At 54.1% G+C, this 14,954-nt stretch overlaps 1 protein-coding gene across 1 annotated transcript in view; it reads right to left on the minus strand.

Annotated features, from left to right (window-relative positions):
- The window catches only part of RNF4 (ring finger protein 4), a 36,328-nt gene extending 24,361 nt beyond the window's left edge, over nucleotides 1–11,967 (minus strand). The window contains exon 1 of the mRNA XM_068975023.1: nucleotides 11,904–11,967. The gene's annotated coding sequence lies outside the window, so the exon portion shown is untranslated. The remainder of the gene's footprint in view (nucleotides 1–11,903) is intronic.
- Between the last annotated feature and the right edge of the window lie 2,987 nt (nucleotides 11,968–14,954).

A 14,954-nucleotide genomic window follows, 5' to 3' on the forward strand; every position in this document is an offset into this window, starting at 1 on the left:
GTCGTGTCCGACTCTGACACTCGTGGACTGCAGCCCGCCAGGCTCCTCCGTCCATGGGATTCTCCAGGCAAGACCACTGCAGAGCGTTGCCATTTCCTTCTCCAGGGGATCTTCCCAGACCAGGGATCGAACCCATGTCTCCTGCATCAGTAGGTGAGTTCTTTACCGCTAAGCCCTCAGGGAAGCCCAGGCCTTATTTGCTTGTCTATAAAACAAGACAGCATCGACCTCAAAGGTGTGTGAGGATTACAGGAGCTAATGGAGAGAGCACCTGGACCAGTACCGGCCCTTCACAGGCTCATGGACCTGTTCTGCCAGCACAGCCTTGCACCGCCCAATGCGCAGCCCTAGCCCTCTGCCCAGCCCTAAGAGGCTGTGGACCACTGCACCCGACCCAGCTTCAACACGTACCCACGGGCTGCACATCTCCCCACACCTGCACCCATCAGCACGGCTCCTGCCCTGAGAACACAGCAGTGAATGCATCCAGCCCCCAGCTCCTGTCTGGGGTGGGTGCCGGCAGACAGCTCGGGTGTCGCAATAATTGGGACATATGAGCCCTGTGCAAGGGAAACCATGAGGGCCGGGAGAGCCCAGAGGTTCTCCAGGAGGAGCCCCACTGAGGGAGCGTCCAGCCAGCTGAGCCTTTCTCCAGCACCCGGCAGTCTGCATCCGGGCGCGCCCCCTGACCACATGGGCCATGCAGACCCCGAGTAGTTTACTTTCCATCAGCGGGGAGCTGCTCTACAGCGCTGTGCTGGAGTCTGTCACATGTCAGCATCAGCCATAAGCACACGCATCGCCCTCCCTCGAGCCTCCCCTGGCGCCACGGGTGCCTCAGACAGTCTCTCCAAGGAGGCTCGCAGCGGGCCTACTGCATGTCCTCGCCTGACACCCTCAGGCCGGCCCAGGGGTGCCCTCGCTCGAGCCTGGCACAAACGCCTCCCAAAACAGACATGAAGACAGTCCACCTGGCGGGCACGGGTGGCGGTGGCACCTCCACAGCCCCTGGGGACTCACAAGACCAGATCACACGTGGTTCCAGAGCCACTGGGCTTCCTGGATCCTAACCCAGAACTCATCGATTCCAGCAGTCTCTCTCAGAACTGAGAAGAATCTGATACAAATGTCACTGACAGTGATCTGTCTGCTGAGCACAAGGAAATAATTTAATGCACAGACTTTTGCTGCTCCGAAGCCTCTTGCCTCCTACTTGTTTTAAGCTTTAGGTTTTCAAACACTGTTGCTCCAGACGCGTCCAGCAGCTGCGCCACAGGGCTCTGCGCTCCTCAGCGTGCACACCCTCCCTGCTCCCCACTGCCCACCTGCAGCCCTGCCTGGTTCTCCCTTAGCGGACAATAAAGGTCAGCGGTCAGAGGACATAAAAGGCTGGAAGGCCAGCCTCAGGGGGTCTCCCCAGCAGACCAGTTTGCGGACATGGAAGTGCAATGTGTGGACAGAGAGGCCAGGGGTTGTGGGAAAGATGGCCCTCACCAACTACAAAACGTTCTGGGTCATGCAGCTAATAGAAGCCACTAGAACAGCAAGACTAACCAACAATAGCTCAAACACAGAGGTCACTTCTGTGTGCAAGACACTACAGCGCTCTCCACACAGCATCCTGGATAATCCTCTAGCCCAACAAGGAGGTAGACGCTATTATGGTGACCATTTCACACACAAGGGAGCTAAGAATGGTCAGGGGTTAAGTAACTTGCCCACAGTCCACACCTAGTAAACACCAAGTCTGGATTTAAGCCAGGGCAGTTTGACACCAGAACACCGAGTCTTAAAAACACAAACAAACCAGAGTCAGATGTATTAATTCTAGAAACAATATGGAACACGGGTGTTTCCCAGGATTCTCAAACGTAGGTCCAGGAACTCCTTCCAACATGCCAGCACTCCATCTCAGCAACACCCCCCACCGTGGTTTCCAAAGCAAACCATGCAGTTATTCAGCATGCCTCACCTGAAAAAGTGCCAGAGGCGAGGCCTCTGTCTACTTCACACCTAGCTAATCCTTTGCCCAAAGGAGATGTTCCTGTTTATTGAAGCGGCGAGTGGCTCAGAAGTGAGAGAGGGTGGTTAATGTCCCTGCCACTAAGAAAAGACCAGGAGTAGAGGGTGGCACCGGAGAAGGCGATGGCACCCCATGCCAGTCCTCTCGCCTGGAAAATCCCATGGACGGAGGAGCCTGGAAGGCTGCAGTCCATGGGGTCACTGAGGGTCGGACACAACTGAGTGACTTCACTTTCACTTTTCACTTTCATGCACTGCAGAAGGAAATGGCAACCCACTCCAGTGTTCTTGCCTGGAGAATCCCATGGATGGAGGAGCCTGGTGGGCTGCCGTCTATGGGGTCACACAGAGTCGGACACGACTGACGTGACTTAGCAGAGCAGCAGAGGATGGCACTGGGAATGGTCAAGAAGGCCAGATGCCAGGACCCCTTAATGCTCTGACAGGAAGGTGAGGGAAAACCAGCCCTCGCGAGATCATCTATCTGGGTATACCGTGGGAGTGACGCCACGGAACTGGGCTAGGGAAGGGATAAACAAGGCAGACACCTTAATTTTAGAAATGCTGAACGTGGATATCCAAGGAGAAAGGTCCAAAGGCAACTGAAAAACTCAGGAGAGAGAACCAGGGTGGAGGGAGAGGTTTCAGAATCTGTGTTACAATCTGGGAAGTCAGGTGCGGGTGGGGGGGGGGAAGCTTGAAGAGAGACTCAAAATGCAGAAAGCAAGCTGGGAGAACTTGGACATCGGTTAGACAAAAGCTGGCATTTCAAGGAGACAGCAGCAGTCAACAGGCAGACCTAGAAACAGGACAGAGAGCTGCCCACAGGGAGCTGAGCCTCAATGGCCAAGCAAGTGGAGCCCAAGCTGCTACGGAGGGCCCAGCCGGGCTGCCTGGAGGTGGTGACACTGAAGATGAGGCCCCGAGTGACAGAGCTACTCAACACACACCGGCGGGCAAGGCCATCCAAGGGGAGGAGAAGATCTGCCCGAGGCGTGCCGTGCGCTGTGCGGGAGCCCTGAGGCCCACACGCCTCCCGGGGCGGGGCAGGCAGGCAGGGGTTCATACAGAGACAGCACCACCCACGTGTGGAGGCCCACGAGAGCCTGGATGGCTCAGAACGCAGATCCGTATGGAGGCCTGAGTAATCCAGGCAGAAGTAAGCTGTGTGGCTTGGAGATAGTCCCAAGTGTGGACAGAAGTGAGACCACCTGCTGGATGGCAGCGGGGAGCTGCGAAGGTTAGTACCTTCAGTATTCTCACAGGTTTAACGGTCTACTCAATCATGACGTTATTGCCAGAGATTGATTTTTTCGCAGGAGGCTACTATGGACACGAAAGACGACCCCCCAAAGCTAGGAGGGGTGACGCACAATCTTATGTGGCGCCTCCCCTAATCCTAACCTGTGCCTTTGACTACATGCGAATGTCTACACACATCCCAGCTAGAAACTGCTGGGCAGTGTTGGCTGCAGCTGGATTCTGTGGCCTTATGGTCCCACGAGCCGAGAGAGGAGGGATCAGCAGAAAAGGGGTGGGGAACGGGTGCGCCAGCAAACAAGGAAAGCTGCAGGAGTCCAGGGAGCTGTCTGGGCGAGGAGCTCTGTCCAGCCCGGGCCCCAGCGGCCCATGGCGCCCTCAGCCGCCAGGGCAGGTGAGGCTGCGGCCATCTGGGCTCTCAGGTGGCTACCTGGGCGTGTCCGAGCAGGAGACGAGAGGCAGCCATGTCGGGTCATGCACTCCCGTGTGGCAATTACAGAGCAGATCTCTGTCAACTCACGAAGCTATTCTGAGACAGGAGCAGAGTGAGTCTGACTCAATGCCAGCATGGTGAAAGCAGAAGAGCCTCAACCTATAGCGTCTCATCAAGGCAAGGCAGATTTATCAGCAACTGATTAGGCACTGAGCCCCTGGCTAGTACCAACGGTCCAGGTCGCATGTTTTTAAAATTGCTTTCTGGTCACGCCTTGCAGCTTGTGAGATCTTAAGTTCCCCGTCAGGGACCAAAGCCGGGCACTCGGCAGTGAGAGCGCGGAGTCCTAACCACGGGAGGACAGGCGAGTCCCCGCCAAAGCTCCTTAAATGAACACTGACGTCACCGCCACATCAGCGACCAGGCCTCAGAACTTAAGGAACAGTAAGAGCCTCCTGCTCACACAAAGGAGGGCGCACCGTAAGGACAGCAACCAGAGACGGCCAGATGAGCCCCAGAGCCGTGCTCACACACTCGGCCTCCAGGCCTGTTTCACCACCTTCCACGGGGGAAAATAGCCCCTACCCCGCAGCCGCGACACTGAATCAAAGTGCCCAGGAGGTTCCAGCACCCTGGACGGAACCCTACCAGCTGAGTAATTCAACAATTCCGCGCATGGGCTTACTCTGAATCAAGCACTGCTTCGGGGATTGGAAATACAATGGTGCACGAAACAGACACTCACAGAGCGCACATTCTAAGTGCAAAGACAATCAGCAAATTAAGCAAGAAGTAGGTATTACCTCAGAAAAGCCAGTAATCACAGCTCTTCTTACAAGTGTGAGTGCTACTAGATGAGAGCAAGAAGGAACTGGAACAAACGTTTCCGCTCTCAGCAAGCTCAGTTCACTTCCAGGAGAGACTTGGCAGGACGTGGCTGATCACCCCTGCCCAGGCAGACAGGAACCTGGAGAGCCAGCTCGGCTTCGGGGCGGCCCCCTCCCAGTTACTGATCCCCAGAGGAGGCCCAGCGGCCCACCCACTCATCTCTCCCGAGGCGCCACAGGGACTAGGCCTGGCAGCTGGAGACACACGACTGGGCCTGCTGCGCACTCACCGCGTGGCCCTGACCAAGCCAAGCAGCCTCAGAGGCCTGAGGGGGCACCAGGGGGCTGCGCTCTTGCTCGGGGTTCCTCACTCTAAGAATTTTCCCCTTTTCTCCAAACAAAGGACCCAATGAAGATGGCTTTTTGCTTCTACTAGAGAAAAAGAACAACTCTTTGGGTATAGAGCTGTTCTACTTTTGTTTACAATTCAGCCTTGAGGTTCAAGGGCCCAGAATTAAGAATGAACTTAGTTAAAAAAAAAGAAAAAAGTAAAAAGTACTATTTGGCCTTAAGAAAAAGAACCCTGAAGATACTATGCTCAGTGAAGTAAGACACAAAAGGGCAAATGCTGTGTAATTCCTCTTACATGAAGGCCCAAGACACCAAATCCAGAGACACAGAGTAGAATGGTCATTGCCAGAGGCTGGGGAAGGTGGGGGACAAGGAGTTTTACTTTAATGAATACAGAGTTCCTGCCTGGGAGGATGCAAAAGTTTCTGGAGATGGACGGTGAGGGTGGCACAAGGCGACCTACTCAGTGCCACTGAACCCCTGAAGTGGCTCAGATGGTCTACTTCACACTATGTGTATTTCACCACAACACAAGAATTAGAAAATAAACTTTATTTTCTTCCCTGGATACCTTCAATAGGATTTAATCAAGTACTCAGAAATGCTCTGCAGTGGGTACAGCTGAGAAACATCTGTAAGGAATGCACCTGTGGGGGGGACCCTAAGTCTCCTCCAAGCTCTGGGACGTCCAAGACACAACTATGACTCTAGTATCACCAGAGTGCTGGCTCACCCTCTTCTCGATGAAACTCTTCTCAGGAATCTCCCCACAGCTTCACATGCAGGGTTAAGACAGATCCCCCCAAACATGAGGCTGACCCTTTGTCAGTGAAAGCCCTGGAGCCTGGCAGGGAGGGGCACCTCAATTCTCCACAGCCATTATCTCCCAAGGTTGTACTGGTAATAGGTTTGGATGGTTTTCACAAGTGGGAGGGATATCAACAGACACCAAGTTCAACCAATTAATTCTGCAAGTAAGAAGCTGCCTACTTGATCCTGCGACCACTCCTTCGCAGGAGGTTTCTCTGGGATACACAGCTGCACACCTCAGTGGCTGCTCCAGCCCTGACCCCCCTAACTAACTTCTCGTTTTTTTTTCCAATCACCGTGGCCTGGGCTGGGGGCATGGGGAGGGTGCAGCGGGGGGAGGGCTGGTGATATTAATACAAACAAGGGTATTGCAGGGGGTCAGAAGCAAGAGAAATATAATGAATGAAACCTCAGGATCCATTTCCATCAGAGGCTGAAAACATACCAGAGGCCAAAAAGACAGACCCTAAAACTCCCAGGAAGCAGGCATGCTAGGCCTGTGCAGATAGCACCAAAGCACAAAGCCAGGGATCTCTGCTGCTTCTGCTCAATCAGGGACCTGGGAGGGGCTGGGGGGTGTGTGTGGACTAAACCAGGATGGCCAGGGTGCAGATTGTGGTGGTGGCAGGCGGGAGTCAGAAGCTTATAAATGTGGCTCTTTGACATTTACCCACACCAGACAGCAGCCCAGTTGCACCCACCCACCCCCCCACCGCCGAGAATGCCTTCATTTGCATGAGAGGGGAAAGAAACAAGAAAGAAAGTGAAGTCTCTCAGTTGTGTCTGACTCTTTGCAACCCCATCGACTGTAGCCTGTCAGGCTCCTCTGTCCATGGGATTTTCCAGGCAAGAGTACTGGAGTAAGTAGCCATTTTCTTCTCCAGGGGATCTTCCCGACCCAGGGATCAAACCCGGGTCTTCCGCATCGCAGGCAGACACTTTACCATCTGAGTTACCAGGGAAGCCGTAAGAGGGGGGCTGGTCTCAAACAGCCCCGCCCCCAGGGGTCCTCAGCCAAGAAATGGCCTTCTATTCAACCAGATACACAAGTGGGCTGGCTAATGGGTGCATACATGCCATCGCCAAGTGCCAAGCCAAACCCGATTCTCCAAAGTCTTGGTGGTGGAATCCAGATCCTCTCCAACTCTCTTCCTCGGAAGTAAAATAAGTCAATGGTCCTTGGCTCCGAGGACAGCAAGCACCTACTACAAGGGGAATGCAGGGAACGTTCTAAGGGCAAAGCAGCAAAGCAGGAGGGAGAGCGCTCAGTGGCCAGAGGAAGTCAAAGCTTAACCTGGGAGCTCAGAAACGCCTGCCAGACTCCAAGGGACCCAAGGACATCACACATGTTCCCAGAAGACCACACCCACTGCCTTCCCGTGTGCAGCCGACCACTGAGTGGTCTGGCCTCACTTGCAGTGACAAGACACAGGTCTTCCTAAAAATCGCCGTACAATACAAAAAGTGCAGAGAGTTTTTGGGTAAAAGCCGAATCGGGTACAACACTCCAAAACTGGGACAATTTCACATGCACGGTAAGAACCTAACAAAAGCGGTAGTAGAGACACACAGTGAATTGATACAGCTGACAGGTGTCTGAGGTGTAGATGGTCTTTGTGGCTTGGTTCAGCTGAGTTCAATTTTCCATGCTTACCTACTGATATTTGCAGATGAGATTATGCGCACTAAACTCAAGAACCCCATTATATTCAGCCTGTTTCTTAAAACACCAATTCTGCTGGAGTTAATCCTTGCTTCCAAACAACTGTTGAAAGCAGAACTGAGTAAAATCAACTATACTTGAATGCATTTATTGAAAACAAACCAACAGAGAACGGACGGTGCCTCACTTCAGGTACTGTGCATGCCAGTCCCAGCACCGTGATTTGATACATGCCGTTCCCTCGCCTGCAAGGGTCTCCTACCCCATCCCACTCTGGAGAACTGCTCATTCTTCTAGGTCTACCTCAAAGAAATGTCTCCTACACTTCTGTCACTCCTTGTCCTCAGTTTTTTCTGTTGCACTCCATCTGCTAAACATAACTCTATGTCAAAACCCATCAGGGAATGCCCTCTTCTTTGAACAGCACTTGGCACAAACATGGTAGCTAAACAATTATTTTCCATTGAAATTAAATTACCGACCTCATGAGATACTTGGAAACGATGGCAGATTCTTCAGGATGGCAGTGTGTCCTGAGGCGAGAAAAAGATGGGGAGAGGGGACCCCGATCACACTGCAAATAGAGATACAATCACCACCGGGAAACAAAGGGACATTTAAAACCAGAAGATCACCAAGGGAGAATAGGACAGAACATCTCTATCTGAAGCATGTTCAACTTGAAAATAAGAGGCCACAACCTGAAGTTTTTAAATATTAGTTAAGAATTGAAAAATATCAAGAAGGTGTTCAGAAAAGCAGCAAACTTTATACAGGTCTGCTATAGCAAGCAGCAGAATTCAGCAACAGTTTGGTTAAAATGAGAAGTGAGGTGCAGCAGACAGGAAAATGCCCAGGTCCTGAGACTACTTTCTTGGGCGAGGGAGCCACTCAGGAACAGAAACTAGACTCAAGAGTACAATACAATTACTGAAAATTAAGTTTCTCAAGAATATTTATAATTAGACCCTTTTTGGGTAAACCTTCCTTGAAAAAGAAATGTAACAATAAACACTAACAAAGTCCAGCAAAAGGAACAAAGACATTGGGGTCTGAGGCTCGGATGCTGGGTCTGCTTCCTAACTGCATGACCTCTGTCTCTCCTGTGCTTCCGGATACCTAAGATGGAGCTAAGCAAAACTACCGGGCAGGGTGGATTTTTAAGTGGTAGAGACCCCTAAATTTAGTAGACATGATTATTACATCACAAACCTACCTTTAGAGACATCTGAGTCACACTCCTCCAGCTAGAAAAATTATGACTCCAAGGACTTCACTGAGGTCCAGTGGCTAAGTTTCCAAGCTCCCAATGCAGGGGGCCCAGATTCTATCCTTGATCAGGGAATTAGATCCCACATGCCCCGACTAAAAGAGTTCACATGCAGCAAGGAAGACTGAAGATCCCTTGGGCCACAACTAAGATCTGGTGCAGTCAAACAAGTAAATATCCAAAAGAAAAAAATTATAACTCCCAAACAAAATGACATTAACAGGTAATAAGGCCATTCAGGAGATATTCATTTTAAATTTGTCTATGTCAAGAAGATCTACATAGCAAGCGAGTCTCCTCAGCGATCCTGAGGCGCCTACTGGGCGTGTCAGGAGACCATGTGGCTTCTGGAGCACAGGAAAGCCTGATGGTCACAACCTCTCTTCTGCACAAGCAGGCTACTGATAACACTCATTCTAGAACGTTCCCAAGCCTTTCCTTCTCTTTTAAATGAGGTATTCACTAAACCTGCCCTGATTTACTTATGCCTGAGGGAAAAAAACCAAAACAAAACCCTTCCAAAGAAAATTCCCCATCCCCGTGGAGCGGCACCCTCTACCCTACATTTGCTCACACTTGACCTGTAACCCTGGGATGAGGTGGAATCTGTGCTCTGGGCCATCCTTCTTAGAGAGAAAACCTCAAAATGCCTTGCTCTAGAAATTCCCAAAGTTCTTCTAAGAAACAAGCTATTTAAGAAAGATAAGTCAGAAAAGCTCATATGATTCATATCTCACTCAGGAACAGAGTCAACCTTGTAATACTCTGAAGGAGCCACCTTATCCCTCAAAAATCCCTAATTTGGGGATAGTGAAAAATGTATATAAATCATTCCAAATAAGACATGGGTAACATATACACACCCTTGGCTGGTGGCTCAGAGGGTAAAGCATCTGCCTGCAGTGCAGGAGACCTGGGCTCGATACCTGGGTTGGGAAGATCCCCTAGAGAAGGAAATGGCAACCCACTCCAGTATTCTTGCCTGGAAAATTCCATGGACTGAGGAGCCTGGTAGGCTACAGTTTATGGGGCTGCGAAGAGTCGGACACGACTGAGCGACTTAACTAACATATACACAGGAGCACACAACACGTACAAACCAACCAACTTGTGCACGTGTTTTCATCGAGCAGCACCCCAAGTCTTTCCCAGAAATTGGCAAGGCTATAAACTCCCAGACACAAACTCTGCTGAAAGCTTTTAAGTAAAAAGTGAGTAAAGAACTTCCATGACTGGCAATCACCAAGTTCAGTGACCAGTCCCTTGGTGTGTGCACGCTCAGCCGTGTCTGACTCTTTGCAACCCCACAGGCTATAGCCTGCCAGGTTCCTCCATCCATGGAATTTCCCAGGCAAGAATAGTGAAGTGGGATGCCATTTCCTCCTCCAGGGCATCTTCGCGACCTAAGAATCGAACCCATGTGTCTTGCATCTCTTGCACTGGCAGACGGATTCTTGATTACTTGCGCCAGCTGGGAAGCCCCTAGTCACTCACTACCCTGGCCCAAGCTACCCTTCCCTCTCTTCCTGACTGGTCCTGAAGCAACTAGTTTTGTCCACCTTTCTAACCATCCTTCTCATACACAGAACAGTGATTTTTCTAAAACGCATATCTAACCCTGTTAAGTTCCCTTCTTAGAACTCAATTCAGTGATTTCCCACTTGGCCTTCAGATAAATGCTGAATTCCTCATTGTGGAGGCACACCACAGACCTTCTGTATTCTAGTTCCTGCCACCTCTCCAGCCTCATCTTATGTTTCAACCTTGGGGAATACCCCTCATGCTCTCCACTCTGGCTCCTCCTGTACCACGCCTATTTTTGTCCAAGCAAAAGCTTGACACACAGAAGACCTCAAAATATCATGACTTAAAATATTAATGTATGAATTCTTAAAGGGCGGGGAAGCCCCTTCTTTTTCTTTACAAAGCATAAACATGCATAGCTCATAAAAAGAGCATACACTAGGAAAGCAGCATGAAACTGTGCAGAGAACAATTGTTCGCTGAGAACAATTAGGAAAACAATGTGTAAAAAAGGCTGGGGAAGGAGGGGAGTCATGATTGTAGAAGGTTTACAAACACTGCCCTAAAGCAAGGTTTGAGTCCAAGTCGGAAGCTCAAGTTCAGGCCATACAGATGGCAGCATTATTTGAATGCTCTCAAACTCATAAGGGAAACCACCCCAACCCCTCAAAAAACAAACCACCAGAAAAACAAAGCCAAACGATTCCCTTCAACTTTTCTTTCATAACCAGTGGGCCCCCAAGCTCCTGGTCACTGAGTTCAAAGGTCTAGTTCTGCAGTCAGGGAACTCAGGCTGTGACCTTGGGCAGGCCGCTTCAGTCTTCCCGGCCACAAGCTGGAGCACAGAGTGCAGGACCGCAGAGCTGGAGACCCCAGGTCTGGTTCCAACAAAAGTGGCGCAGAAGGAGAAAGGTATGGCCGTGACAGTCCACGGGTAGGGGCTGGAGTTACACAAAAGCCCACACCCCACGAAAACGCCTACCAAGGCTCTGAACTCTCCCCTTTTCCCTCGACGGGTCAAGACGTGGAAAGTGGCCCGCGCCGAGTCCTGGGCTTCAGGTACCCGTCTCCAGGCGCCCGCCGCGGGCTCGGCCACAGGCCTCGGCGGCTACGCGTCCGGCCAGCGCGCGGAGCCTAAGACCCGCCGAGCTCTGCCCACCCCCCTGCCTCGAGCGTGCCAGCCTCGGCCCAGCCTGGAGGCGGCTCCGCCCGGCGGCCCGGCCGCCTCGCCAGCCCGCGGCGGCGGCCGCCCGAGCACACAAAGGGGGCGGCCTCGGCGGGGACGAAACCCTCGCCCGGCCTCCCCGCACGCCCGCGCCGGCCCGCGAGCGGCGCCCCTCCCGGGCCTTCCCGGTGACCTTGGACGCGCCCCTCCCCGCCCCGCCGCCTCAGTTTCCCCGGCGGCGCTAAGACGGGGGCGCCCAGGCTGCGGCCCGCCCGGGGCGGCCGACACCCGCGGCGAGGCCTCCCCACTTCCGCGCCCGCGCCAGGCTCGTGCGGCCCCCCCGCGGGGCCCGGGGAGAGGCTCTCGGCCGTGGGTCGGGGCCCCAGAGGGGTCGGCCGCTCCCCGGCGGTTCCTCGGGACGCGGCGCCAAGGCCTCCTCAGGCCGCGCGAGGCCACCAGAACGCCCGAACCCGCCCGGCGCTGCCTTGCCGCCCGCGCCCCCCACGAAGTCGAGCCCTGCCTGGCGCCGGGGAGGCTCAGCGGGCGCGGCGGTTGACGCAGTCGAGCGAGGGAAGCACCTCCACGAGCCGCTTCAGAGAAGACCTCCAGCAGACGACGCCGCCGCCGCCGCCTCAGCACCGACCCACTTCCTCTCCCGCGGCCTCGGCCCCGCCCCCACGCCTCCCTACTGGCCGCCGCCGTCCCTAACTCCCGCGGTCCGCCCGTGGAGAGGGCTCGATTTTCACTCCTATTGGACAACAAAACCATCTATCACCACTTTGAAACGCGCCTGCTTCCGGCCCCGCCCAGGCCCGCGAACTCAAAAAAGCTTCTGCCTTCCCGCGAGAGGAGCGGCCGGCGCCTCTCGGCGCGCAAGGCCTGCCGGGAGTCGTGGTCCCGGCTGGGACACGCCCCTCTCTCCACCTAGGTTCTCTGGAATCTCCGCCGCCTCCACTCTGGCCTCCTGACCGCGCGAGGCCCTGGACCTGCCCGCGGCTGATTCCCGCGATCCCGGGCCTTTACCGGGCTGCTGGCGGAGATGGAAGGGAGGGGTGGGAAGCACGGACCAGCCCATCTGCGGGAAGCCGGAGGAGGCACTCAACCGGGCCGTCTGGGAGGGCTCCCCGGAGGGAGCTAGCTGAGCATCCAAAGCACTAGAATGGAGGAGAGCAGTTCCAGGAAAAGGGGGCCTGGGTGGACAAAGGTGGGCGCGCATGGCCAGGGAGCTGAAGGCTGCCCAGTAGGCCAGGGTGCAGGGGTTGGGAGCGACGGGGGTCGCGGGAGGCAAGAGGCAGACCTCGGAGGGCTGGGAGTCTTGATTATTCCGAAGACTGTAGGTGTCAGGAAAGGGCTGAAGACGGAGGAGAATTCCCGCCGGCTTCCGGCCCAGCCAGGTCCTAGGAAAGCGGGCCTGGAGGTCTCCCGGGTAACTCCCCGGAGTCAGAGTGTGGACCCTGAATCGCTCTTGCCTGAGTTTGAATCCCAGCTCCAGGGTTCAGGCAGGTCCAGGGTTCCCTGGCCTGTTGTATGGAGAAGACAGTGGTGCCCACCTCAGGGGATCCTAAGACCCAACTCTGAGCACAGGTGTGTGCCAGCCCAGGTGGGGCTGCATGTCAGAATGGGGATTAGAGAGCCTGGTGGTGGCTTCCTCGAGTTTAGCTGCCAGAACTGGGCCTGGGCATGGATTTGGCAACCAGAAAAGAGCCCAACTTGTCTCTTTTTCTGAGAATACCAGATCGTCCCAATAGGACCATCCCACCTGGGACAGGCCCACACTGTGGCCAGGTGGAGAACTAGAGCGACCTCCAAGGCCACCTGAGGCCCAGGCTGTCACCTGGCACACTGCCACTCCTGCTGGACCCTGTCGGCCAAAGCAAGTCAGCTCAGATTCAAGGACTGGGGAAGACTGGACTCTGCTTCTTGATGGGAGGTTACAAGGCAAGGAACATGGATGCCAGGAGACACTGTTGCCATCCGTACAGCACAAGACAGGCCCTCAGGCCATAAACTCAGGGGATGGCCCAAGAGCCGCCCTCCAGGTTCCATGGGGTCTATATGAACAGAAGGCCCAGGGTCTCTCAGGGCACTCTGAGCAGCTGCCCAGTCCAGGAGGGCAGGTGGGGACCCTGTGGACTACCAACCAGCATCGTTCCCAATAGCACCCTGAGTTTGCTGGGCCACCACCTTTCCCCCTGCTCCAGAGGCCAGTAGGACAGGTGAAGGGAAATTCTCTGCCTTTGTCACAGAACCTGCTTTAGGCCCCCATGCAGACCTTCCGCCATTGCAGGGACTTGTTCAGCAGACCATGTTCAATCCAGTGAGGCTAGAGCTCAAGGCTTGGAAGACAGAGAGGTTTCCCTCCTAAGAGAGCTGCCAGGGAGAGATGGCCCTTCCTCCAGATGCTGTGAGATTGGAACTGCTATCAACTTGGAGACAAAGCTCTTGGATCAGGCATGTCCTGAAGTCCACTCTACCTTTGAATTACCAGTTATAGAAGGTGACAATTCCCCTTTTGGAGCCATCTGGGCTCCTGAGGGACTCTCTTGGGGCAGGTCATCATCAGTGTATTCCCTCAATACCAAGTGAAATGGGTTTGAATGACTCAACAAAGGATGTAAGAAATGCCGGTTGTTTTTTTTTTTTTTAATGAAATTTAATCTGCTCCCAGCTCTAATTTGACAGGGTGGGAAATTCCTCTTTTTACCAGCCTCGGTTGCAGGGAAGTCCTGGGGTTCTGACACAGTTGAGAATATTGGGGGAGAACTCTGGTCTTTGGTCTGTTTCTGTCACTTTCAGATGGCCACCCTCCTGGTCTGGATGTGCTCTGGGGTTCTGCCTTCCTGCTCTGGGGTGCCCTCTTCTCCGCAGGCCCACAGAGGATGTGGGTATGGGGTCCTTCTCCTAGACATCCATCCCCTGGCAGGGTGCAGCCCCTGCCCTACCGCCTTGTACCCCACCACCTTGCCCATCCTCTCCCAGGAGCCGCAGCACACTGCATGGTCTTCACCCAGCCAGCTGGTCCTCAGCCACACACCTGCTGCCCAGGCCTGGGTCTGAGGACCAGGGGAATCAATCCGTTCCTGTCCAGGCCCTGGGCCAGGGTGCCTGCCCAGCGGCTCCAACCTCATTCCTTTGGTGAGCCTGGGGAAGGCTGGGCCGTACTCTAAAGGCCTCCAGGCCTAGCTTTGGGTCCCAGGGCTCGGGGCAGTTCACTTCACCTTTCTGAGCACCGGTGTTCTCACCAACAGAAAGGGCATGGGGGACAGTTCCCAATTCCCTGGCCAATTCCCCCCATCCTCTGAGGTTTAGGAGATCAGGTGCGAGAAGGGCCAAAGTGATTCAGTATCCTGGCCACTTCTAATTGCATCCGCACAACCACATATTCAGTCTTGGGGGATTAGGACAGAGACCGGAGATTCCGGGGTTCCACGGGCACTGCGGGCTCCGGGAACTCGGGCGCGGGCGGGGGAAACGCCTACCGCTAGGCCGCAGGGAAGGGCAAGGATCTGGACCAGGGTGGCCATGTTTATTTTAGCACATTCGATACAAGACACCCCAATAAAGCTGAATTCCAGCGGATACTTTCTTAGCATGTTTGTCCCACGCAGTAACTGGGCGTCCCGCCTTTT

The sequence above is a fragment of the Capricornis sumatraensis genome, chromosome 7, assembly GCF_032405125.1.
Source record: "Capricornis sumatraensis isolate serow.1 chromosome 7, serow.2, whole genome shotgun sequence".
Classification (NCBI taxonomy): Eukaryota; Metazoa; Chordata; class Mammalia; order Artiodactyla; family Bovidae; genus Capricornis; species Capricornis sumatraensis.